Genomic DNA, 9028 nt, shown 5'->3' on the forward strand with positions numbered 1-9028 from the left:
GCTTGTTCCCCAGTGCCTTAAAGAAATAGCACTTGAACATAAATATAATTTCCTCAGCAAGGCCATTTTTTACTTTCTGCAGAAAGGGTACACTCACCAGCAGTTTTGCCGTGACAGTACATCGAACAAAGGAGACAGGGTCATTTATAACCTGATGTGTCCAGTTTCCATTGGCTGGAACGGGATCTTACAATCTGTATTTGTCCCAATTGGCTAGCAACTTAGAACTTTTTAAAAGAGGCAAAGGCAGAGGAGAACAAAGGAAGGAGGAAGTAACTTGTGGAATGCTGAGAAAGGTAAAAACACCTTCAAATAAGGAAGAGGAACAGGATATGACCTAATGCTTGCCTGGACCAGTATAAGCATGCCAGGGCAAATATTTAGGCTAAATTGTGGGAGCTAAGAACATAAAGTACACTGATTTCTTTATTACGGCTAGCAGATATTTAAGAATGTTAGCACAGGTCTTTGAATTAATTTTGCTTCTAAGGGAAGTTACTATTTATTGCTAATTAGATGGGGAGGAAAGTCTTTGAAGAGGAATCTCTACTTTACTTTTTGCATTGGTCAGGCTGGTCTTGAACTCCCGACCTCAGGTGATCTGCCCGCCTCAGTCTTCCAAAGTGCTGGGATTACAGGTGTGAGCCACTGCACCTGGCCCGAGAAGCCAGTGATTTAATCATGCCTATGTAGTGAGGCCTCTATAAAAACCCAAAAGGAAAAGGTTACTTTTTGTTGTTGTTTGTTTTTATTTGTTTTATCCAAAAAGACAAGTTTTGAAAAGCTTCTGGACAGCTTAACATGTAGAAGCTCCTGGAAGGTGGTGTGTACAAAGAGGATCCCAAAGCTTCTTCCCCCTTACTGATTCCCATGTAATATCCTTTATAATAAACAGTAAACATAAGTAAGTGTTTCCCTGAGTTCTGTGAACCAATCTGGCAAATTAAACTCAAGGAGATGGCCATGGGAACTCAGATTTATAGCTAGCCAGGAAGTCAGAAACAGAGATAAAACAACCAAGTAGATAGCATCAGAATTGAATTGAAGGACACTGGTGTCCTCTGAAGATTCCACCGCAGAACTGATTGGTTGTTGGTGGGGAAAAATCCCCACACACTTCTTGATGACCAGAGGTCACAAAGTCTTTAGATACATTGAATGAGAAAACGGAAAAAACACCTTTTTTTCCTGTATCTATGGAGACGCATACTATGAATCTCAAACTGCAAACTCAAGTTAGCAAGAAATGAAACTCAGTGAAATTTTCACAATAAGCCCTATACTCCAGTGTTAACCTCAGTCAATTTAGGAAGTTTCCCCTTTGTCTCCAGTTGTCTTATGTGGATATAGGTAACTTATGTATGCTAATAATTCAGGGAAGGATAGGGTTTCACGTCACCTGGGAGTCAACGTTGGAATCTGCTGAGAGATTTTTTTTTTCTGCTGAGAGACCTTTATGCTGAATATTTATTTATTTATGTATTTATTTGAGATGGAATTTCACTCTTGTTGCCCAGGCTGGAGTGCAATGGTGTGATCTCGGCTCACTGCAACCTCCACCTCCTGGGTTCAAGCGATTCTTCTGCCTCAGCCTCCTGAGTAGCTAGGATTACAGATATGCGCCACCACACCTGGCTAATTTTGTATAGTTAGTACAGATGGGGTTTCTCCATGTTAGTCAGGCTGGTCTCAAACTCCCAACCTCAGGTGATCCGCCCACTTCCACCTCCCAAAGTGCCGAGATTATAGGCGTGAGCCACTGCACCTGGCTTTTATGCTGAATTAATGCTGATCATTGGCTCAAAAAAGTTCCACTCTTGAGTCTTCCCTTCGTAATGGCCCAGGAAATTAAGATTCTAATAACACACAATGGACAAATTTGGAAGAAAGTACAGCAATAAGAGGTTGAGTCCAGAGAGAAAGAACAGAGGAGAGATACAATCAGTAATAGCTTACAACATGGATGGTGATAAAAGATAGGAAGGTAAAACAGAGTGGGTGAGACTCCTGGTCTTAACGGGTCTTTATGCTATTAGAAGTAATTTTGACATTTTTCTAATTTCTATTAAATTAAGTTTTGTGTCTCAAAAAAAAAAGTAATTTTGACTTTTTTCTATACAAGAGAAGGAGCCGTTGGTTAATTAATTAATTAGTTTTTTTTTCTGAGGCGGAGTCTCACTCTATTGCCGAGGCTGGAGTTCCGTGGCCTGATCTCAGGTCACTGCAACCTCCACCTCCCGGGTTCAAGCCATTCTCCTGCCTCAGCCTCCTGAGAGCTGGGATTACAGGTGTGTGCCACCATGCCCAGCTAATTTTTGTATTTTTAGTGGAGACAGGGTTTCACCATGTCGTCCAGTGGTCTCGAACTCCTGAATTCAGGTGATCCGCCCGCCTTGGCCTCCCAAAGTGGTGGGATTATAGGCGGGAGCCACCAAGCTTGGCCTGCCTTTGGTTAATTAATTAATTTTTAAAATTAAATTTAAAAAAATTTTTTTGAGAAGGAGTTTTGCTTTTGTTGCCCAGGCTGGAGTGCAATGGCATGATCTCAGCTCACTGCAACCTCTGCCTGCCGGGTTCAAGCAATTCTCCTGTCTCAGCCTCCTGAGTAGCTGGGATTACAGGGGCCCACCGCTGCACCCAGCTAATTTTTGTACTTTTAGTAGAGATAGGGTTTTACTATGTTGGCCAGGATGGTCTTGAACTCCCAACCTCAGGTAATCTGCCTGCCTTGACCTCTCAAAGTGGTGGGATTATAGGCGTGAGCCACAGTGCCTGGCAGCCTTTGGTTAATTTAGATGGAAAAGTGACATGATCAGATTTACATTTAATAAAAGTACTCTGGAAATAAATTGGAGGATGAATTGAAAAAAATTGAGGCTGGAATCTGGGAGACTGCTTATGAGGTTATCGAAGAGTCTCGTTGGCTGGGCGTGGTGGCTTATGCCTGTAATCCCAGCATTTTGGGAGGCTGAGGTGGGCAGATCACTTGAGGCCAGCAGTTAGAGACCAGATTGGCCAACATGGTGAAACCCAGTCTTTACTAAAAATACAAAAATTAGCCAGGCATGGTGGTACGCACCTGTAATCCCAGCTGCTCAGGAGGCAGAGGCAGGAGAATCTCTTGAACCTGGGAGGCAGAGGTCGTAGTGAGCTGAGATCCCACTGCACTCCAGCCTGGGTGACAGAGCAAGACTGTCTCAAAAAATAAATAAATAAAAAAGAGTCCAGTCAGGGATTCCTTTCTTAACAAATATATCCATCTATATGAGTGATGTCAACCTGGGCAATTTTGACCCCCAAAGGGTATTTGGTGATGTCTAGAGGCATTTTCGGTTGGCCAACTGGGTGGATGCTGGTGAATAGAGACCAGTGATACTGCTAAACATCCTACAATGTTCAGCACAGCAAAAGATTGTTCATCCTTCTTACACGTTCTGTAGTGTAAGATTAAGAAACCCTCATCTAGATGGGTAATATAAAATTGGGATTATGGTCTAATAATTTTTAATAATTTTTTTTTTTTTTTTTTTTTTTTTTTTTTTTTTTTTTTACTTAGCAATACACTTACCATCTTTTCAGGTTAATGATTGTAAATCTGGCCAGGGATAGTGGCTCACACCTGTAATCCCAACACTTTGGGAGGCCGAGGTGGGAGGATCACTTGGGACCAGGAATTTGAGACCAGCCTAGTCAATATGACAAAGCCCCATCTCTATTAAAAATTCAAAAATTTGCTGGGCGTGGTGGCATGCTCCAGTAATCCCAGCTACTCAGGAGGCTGAGGCAAAAGAATCACTTGAACCTGGGAGGCAGAGGTTGCAGTGAGCCAAGATCACGCCACTGCACTCCAGCCTGGGCTACAAAGAGAGACTCTGTCTCAAAAAAATAAATAAATAAAATAAAAAATGAAAATATAAAAGTTAGTTGGGTGTGGTGTCACATGCCTGTAGTCCCAGCTACTCAGGAGGCTGACACATGAGAATCATTTGAATCTGGGAGATAGAGGCTGCAGTGAGCTGAGATCTTGCCACTGCACTCCAGCCTGGGCAACAGAGCGAGATCCTGTCTCAAAAAACAAAATAAAAATAAAAAAATTAAAAAGTTCTTGTAAATCGGAGTATTAGTAATTTTTACTAGAAATAGATGATTTTAGGCTGGGTGTGGTGGCTCATGCCTGTAATCCCAACACTTTGGGAGGCCGAGGCAGGTGGATCACCAGAGGTTATGAGTTCGAGACCAGCCTGGCCAACATAGTGAAACCCCGTCTCTACTAAATAAAAATACAAAAAATTAGCTGGGCATTGTGGCACATGCCTGTGATCCCAGCTACTCAGGAAGCTGAGACAGGAGAATTGCTTGAACCCGAGAGGTGGAGGTTGCAGTGAGCCAAGATCATGCCATTGCACTCCAGCCTGGGCAACAAGAGTGAAACTCCATCTCAAAATTTAAAAAAAAATCTTTCTTTCTTTCTCTTTCTTTCTTTCTTTCTTTCTCTCTTTCTTTTTTGATTCAGAGTCTCAAGAGTGCAGTATTTTGATCACAGCTCACTGGAGCCTGAAACGCCTAGGTTCAAGCAATCCTCCTGCCTCAGCCCCTTGAGTATCTGGGACTACAGGTGCACACCATTGTGCCCAGCTAATTTTTTAAAAACAATTTTTAGTAGAGGTGAGTTCTTTCTAAGTTGCCCAGGCTGGTCTCAAACTCCTGGCTGAAGTGATTCTTCCACCTTAAAAATTGAAGAATTACGTGGGGCACTGTGGCTCACACCTGTAATCCCAGCACTTTGGGAGGCAAGGCGGGCAGATCACTTGAGCTCAGGAGTTCGAAACCAGTCTGGGCAACATGGCGAAACCCTGTCTCTACCCCCCCAAAAATACAAAAGTTAGCCAGGTGTGGTGGTGCTTACCTGTGGCCCCAGCTACTTGGGAGACTGAGGTGGGAGGATTGCTTGAGCCTGGGAGGTGGAGGTTGCAGTGAGCCACTGTCATGCCACTGTACTCCAGTCTGGTGACAGAGTGAGATTCCATCTCAAAAAGGAAGAATCAAGTGATTCTTCCTCTCAAAGTGCTGGGATTACAGATGTGAGCCATCGTGCCTGGCCCAGAGATGATTTCTGATAGAAAGGAATTTATTAATTTTTTTTCCTTTTGTTTATTTATTTTTTGAGATGAAGTTTCTCTTTTGTTGCCCAGGCTGGAGCGCAATGGCGTGATCTCGGCTCACTGCAACCTCAGCCTCCCAGGTTCAAGCAATTCTCCCGCCTCAGCCTACCAAGTAGCTGGGATTACAGGCGACAGCCACCACGCCCGGCTAATTTTTGTGTATTTAGTAGAGACGGGGTTTCACCATGTTGACCAGGCTGGTCTTGAACTTCTGACCTCAGGAGATCCACCTGCCTCGGCCTCCCAAACTGCTGGGATTACAGGTGTGAGCCACCATGCCCGGCTTTTTTTTTTTTGTTTGAGACGGAGTCTCACTCTGTTGCCTGGGCTGGAGTACAGTGGTGCGATCTCGGCTCACTGCATCCTCCATCTCCTGAGTTCAAGTGATTCACCTGCCTCAGCCTCCTGAGTAGCTGGGATTATAGGCACCTGCCACTACACCCAGCTAATTGTTTGTATTTTTAGTACAGACAGGTTTTCACCATGTTGGCCAGGCTGGTCTCGAACTTGTGATTCGCCTGCCTCGGCTTCCCAAAGCTGAGATTACAGGTGTGAGCCACTGTACCCCACCTGCTTTTTTTTTTTTTCCATCTCAAAGGTCTAGACCTCCACAGAGAGTGGAATTTATTAAATATTAAAATGAGGTGGGGTGCAGCAGCTCATGCCTGTAATCCTAATACTTAGGGAGGCCGAGGCGGGTGGATCACTTCAGGTCAGGAGTTCGACACCAGCCTGACCAACGTGGAGAAACCCCGTCTCTACTAAAAATATGTATATAATTAGCTGGGTCTGGTGGCGCACGCCTGTAATCTCAGCTACTTGGGAGGCTGAAGCGGGAGAATCACTTGAATCCAGAAGGTGGAGGTTGCAGTGACCCGAGATCACACCATTGCACACCAGCCTGGACAACAAGAGCAAAACTCCATCTCAACAATTAAAAAATTAAAAAATTAAAAGGGTACCAGAGTAGTCTGAGGAATTGCTGTCCTTTTAGATCCTCAAACTTGGAAGAAGTTTAAAGTGAAGACTTAAAAAAAAAAATTGGGAGGGCTGACCAGTACATATTTGCTTCTCCTGAATACAAAATGCTGATTTCTTGAGGGAACCCATTCTGTTTATTAGTGGGACTGACCCCACCTGACTACCAATTTCTCCCACCCCCACTCCAATTCAAGGTGTTGAGATGTGTATTTGATCTGCCTAATGAAAATATACCATCTTTGGCCGGGCGCGGTGGCTCACGCCTGTAATCCTAGCACTTTGGGAGGCCAAGGCGGGCGGATCACAAGGTCAGGAGATCGAGACCATCCTGGCTAACACGGTGAAACCCCGTCTCTATTAAAAAATATAAAAAATTAGCCGGGCGTGGTAGCAGGTGCCTGTAGTCCCAGCTACTCTGGAGGCTGAGGCAGGAGAATGGCATGAACCTGGGAGGCAGAGCTTGCAGTGAGCCAAGATTGTGCCACTGCAGTCCAGCCTGGGCAACAGAGCGAGACTCCATCTCAAAAAAAAAAAAAAGGATAATATACTATCTTCGACCGGGCATGGTGGCTCACTCCTGTTATCACAGCACTTTGGGAGGCTGAGGAGGGTGGATCACGAGGTCAAGAGTTCAAGACCAGCCTGGCCAGCATGGTGAAATCCCATCTCTACTAAAAATACAAAAAATTAGCCAGACATGGTGGCACACACCTGTAATCCCAGCTACTTGGGAGGCTGAGGCAGGAGAATTGCTTGAACCGGGGAGGCAGATGTTGCAGTGAGCTGAGATTGCACCACTGCACTCCAGCCTGGGCCACAGAGTAAAACTCCATCTCAAAAAAAAAAGAAAAAAGAAAAAAAAGAAAAAATTCCATCTTCATGGCCACAGTGTCAATTTGAGGATGTGACTCAAGCTTGACCAATTATAACCTTGTGTAGGACTTTGCCACAGATGCTCTCATAAAGACATTCTCTTTCTACTGGGGTTACTAAAACTGAGAGGTTGTAAATCTGGGATCACCAGTCGACAAAATCTGGGATTTCTATTGTCTGCCATGTAGCTCTCAGAAACAAAAATAATCAGAGCATTGACATATGTTTTAGTCTTTGAATGTAGTCCTTCCTTCCTGAAGCAGTGATCGTCTCTGAACTTCACAGTAATGGAAGCAAATACATTTTCTTTACTTCTTTACTAGTTTGTATTGGGTTTCTGTCATTTTCATTCTAAGGAGCACCTATGAATTCAGGGCCCTTGTCCTGTAAGTTGACTGATACAATGCAGTGTTTTCTTTCATCCATGATCTCCAAAGTCTATTGAGGAAGACCTTCAGCTTTTGGTAAAGAAACTGGCCATCTGAAACAACCTATAAGGTAAGTGTAACAATTCTGGTGTTTTTCTTTTTGTGTCAACAGCATGGCTAGCCCAAAGAAGAATCAGAATCACTGGCTCTGTCTATAAATAAGTTTCCCTTAAAAACAGGATCCTTTTTGTGGAATATAATTGAAAAGGAAGCAATTTATCCTATCCAATTTTCCTCTATCACCCAAAGCAGAAGCTCTTTTCACGTCAGCATAATGAAAGGCAATCTGAGAAAGACTCTGGGAAGCCTCCTTGCAGTTAGCATTCTTTTCTACTGCAAAAGGTGAATCCAGCCAAACTTCTAGAAGTGTAAAATGAATGGGTGAAAAAAGACAATTTGAGGAAAAAAAGTTGGTGTATCAAAGGTTAAGAGAAAAGTAGAATTGGAATGAAAAAGTAAAATTGGAGGATGAGAAAAAGAAAATGAAAACAGAAAAATTACTTAAATTTTTCTGTGTTGTTTTTTGCTTTAACTTACATGCAGAAAACTTAGTTACTAATGGCATAGTAATTCATCCATTAAACAGTTAGTCATATACAACCTACTCTGACTTAGGGACTGGGCTAAATGCTGAGGATGCAACAAGGAGCAAGATACCCATGGCCTCATCTCTGTTTATAGAAGTCAAAATTTGGTTCTAAGTAGGAAATAAATGAATCTCAAACACACACTGTATTAGTGTGGTGATGCTCTCCCTACTAGCCAAATGCCCTGGGCAATGGGCAAGGGGAGGCTAGAGCTTAGCCCCTTCTCAAGCTAAGCCTCCTGTTTATTATTATTATTATTATTATTATTATTGTTGTTGTTGTTGTTGTTGTTGTTGTTTTGAGACGGAGTCTCGCTGTGTCGCCCAAGCTGGAGTGCAGTGGCGCGATCTCGGCTCACTGCAAGCTCCGCCTCCCGGGTTCACGCCATTCTCCTGCCTCAGCCTCCCGAGTAGCTGGGACTATAGGCGCCCGCCACCCCGCCCGGCTAATTTTTTGTATTTTTCGTAGAGACGGGGTTTCACCGTGTTAGCCAGCATGGTCTCGATTTCCTGACCTCGTGATCCTCCCGCCTCGGCCTCCCAAAGTGCTGGGATTACAGGCGTGAGCCACCGTGCCCCGCCAAGCCTCCTGTTTAAGGGGCTTTAGAAGAACAAGTGAGCTAGGTTCACATTTTCCCCTGAAGCTTGGAAGCCACACAGCACCTGACTCGGCAAGGCTGTGTTGACTGCTTTTCTGACAAAAGAGCTAAGGGAGGGGACTGTGTTGGGAATGGTCTGCACCCAGTGGTTGGTGGGGCAGAGGATGCGTGAGTTATTCATAAGCCAAAGCCAAATATGGACTGGGGTAAGGGAGCTGGATTTGCACCAAGAAGACTGCTTGTAAGGATGTGGTGACTCCAGCAGAGAGGTGGGTCACTGGAAACTCCTGGAAACCAGGGGCCAAGGGAAGACCACACATGGCCAGCTGGAGGAATCATTGCTTTACATAAAAAACAGTTTTTTTGTTTTTTTTGTTTGTTTTTGAGACGGAGTTTTGC

Source organism: Pan paniscus, chromosome 4 (assembly GCF_029289425.2).
Source record: "Pan paniscus chromosome 4, NHGRI_mPanPan1-v2.0_pri, whole genome shotgun sequence".
Taxonomy (NCBI): Eukaryota; Metazoa; Chordata; class Mammalia; order Primates; family Hominidae; genus Pan; species Pan paniscus.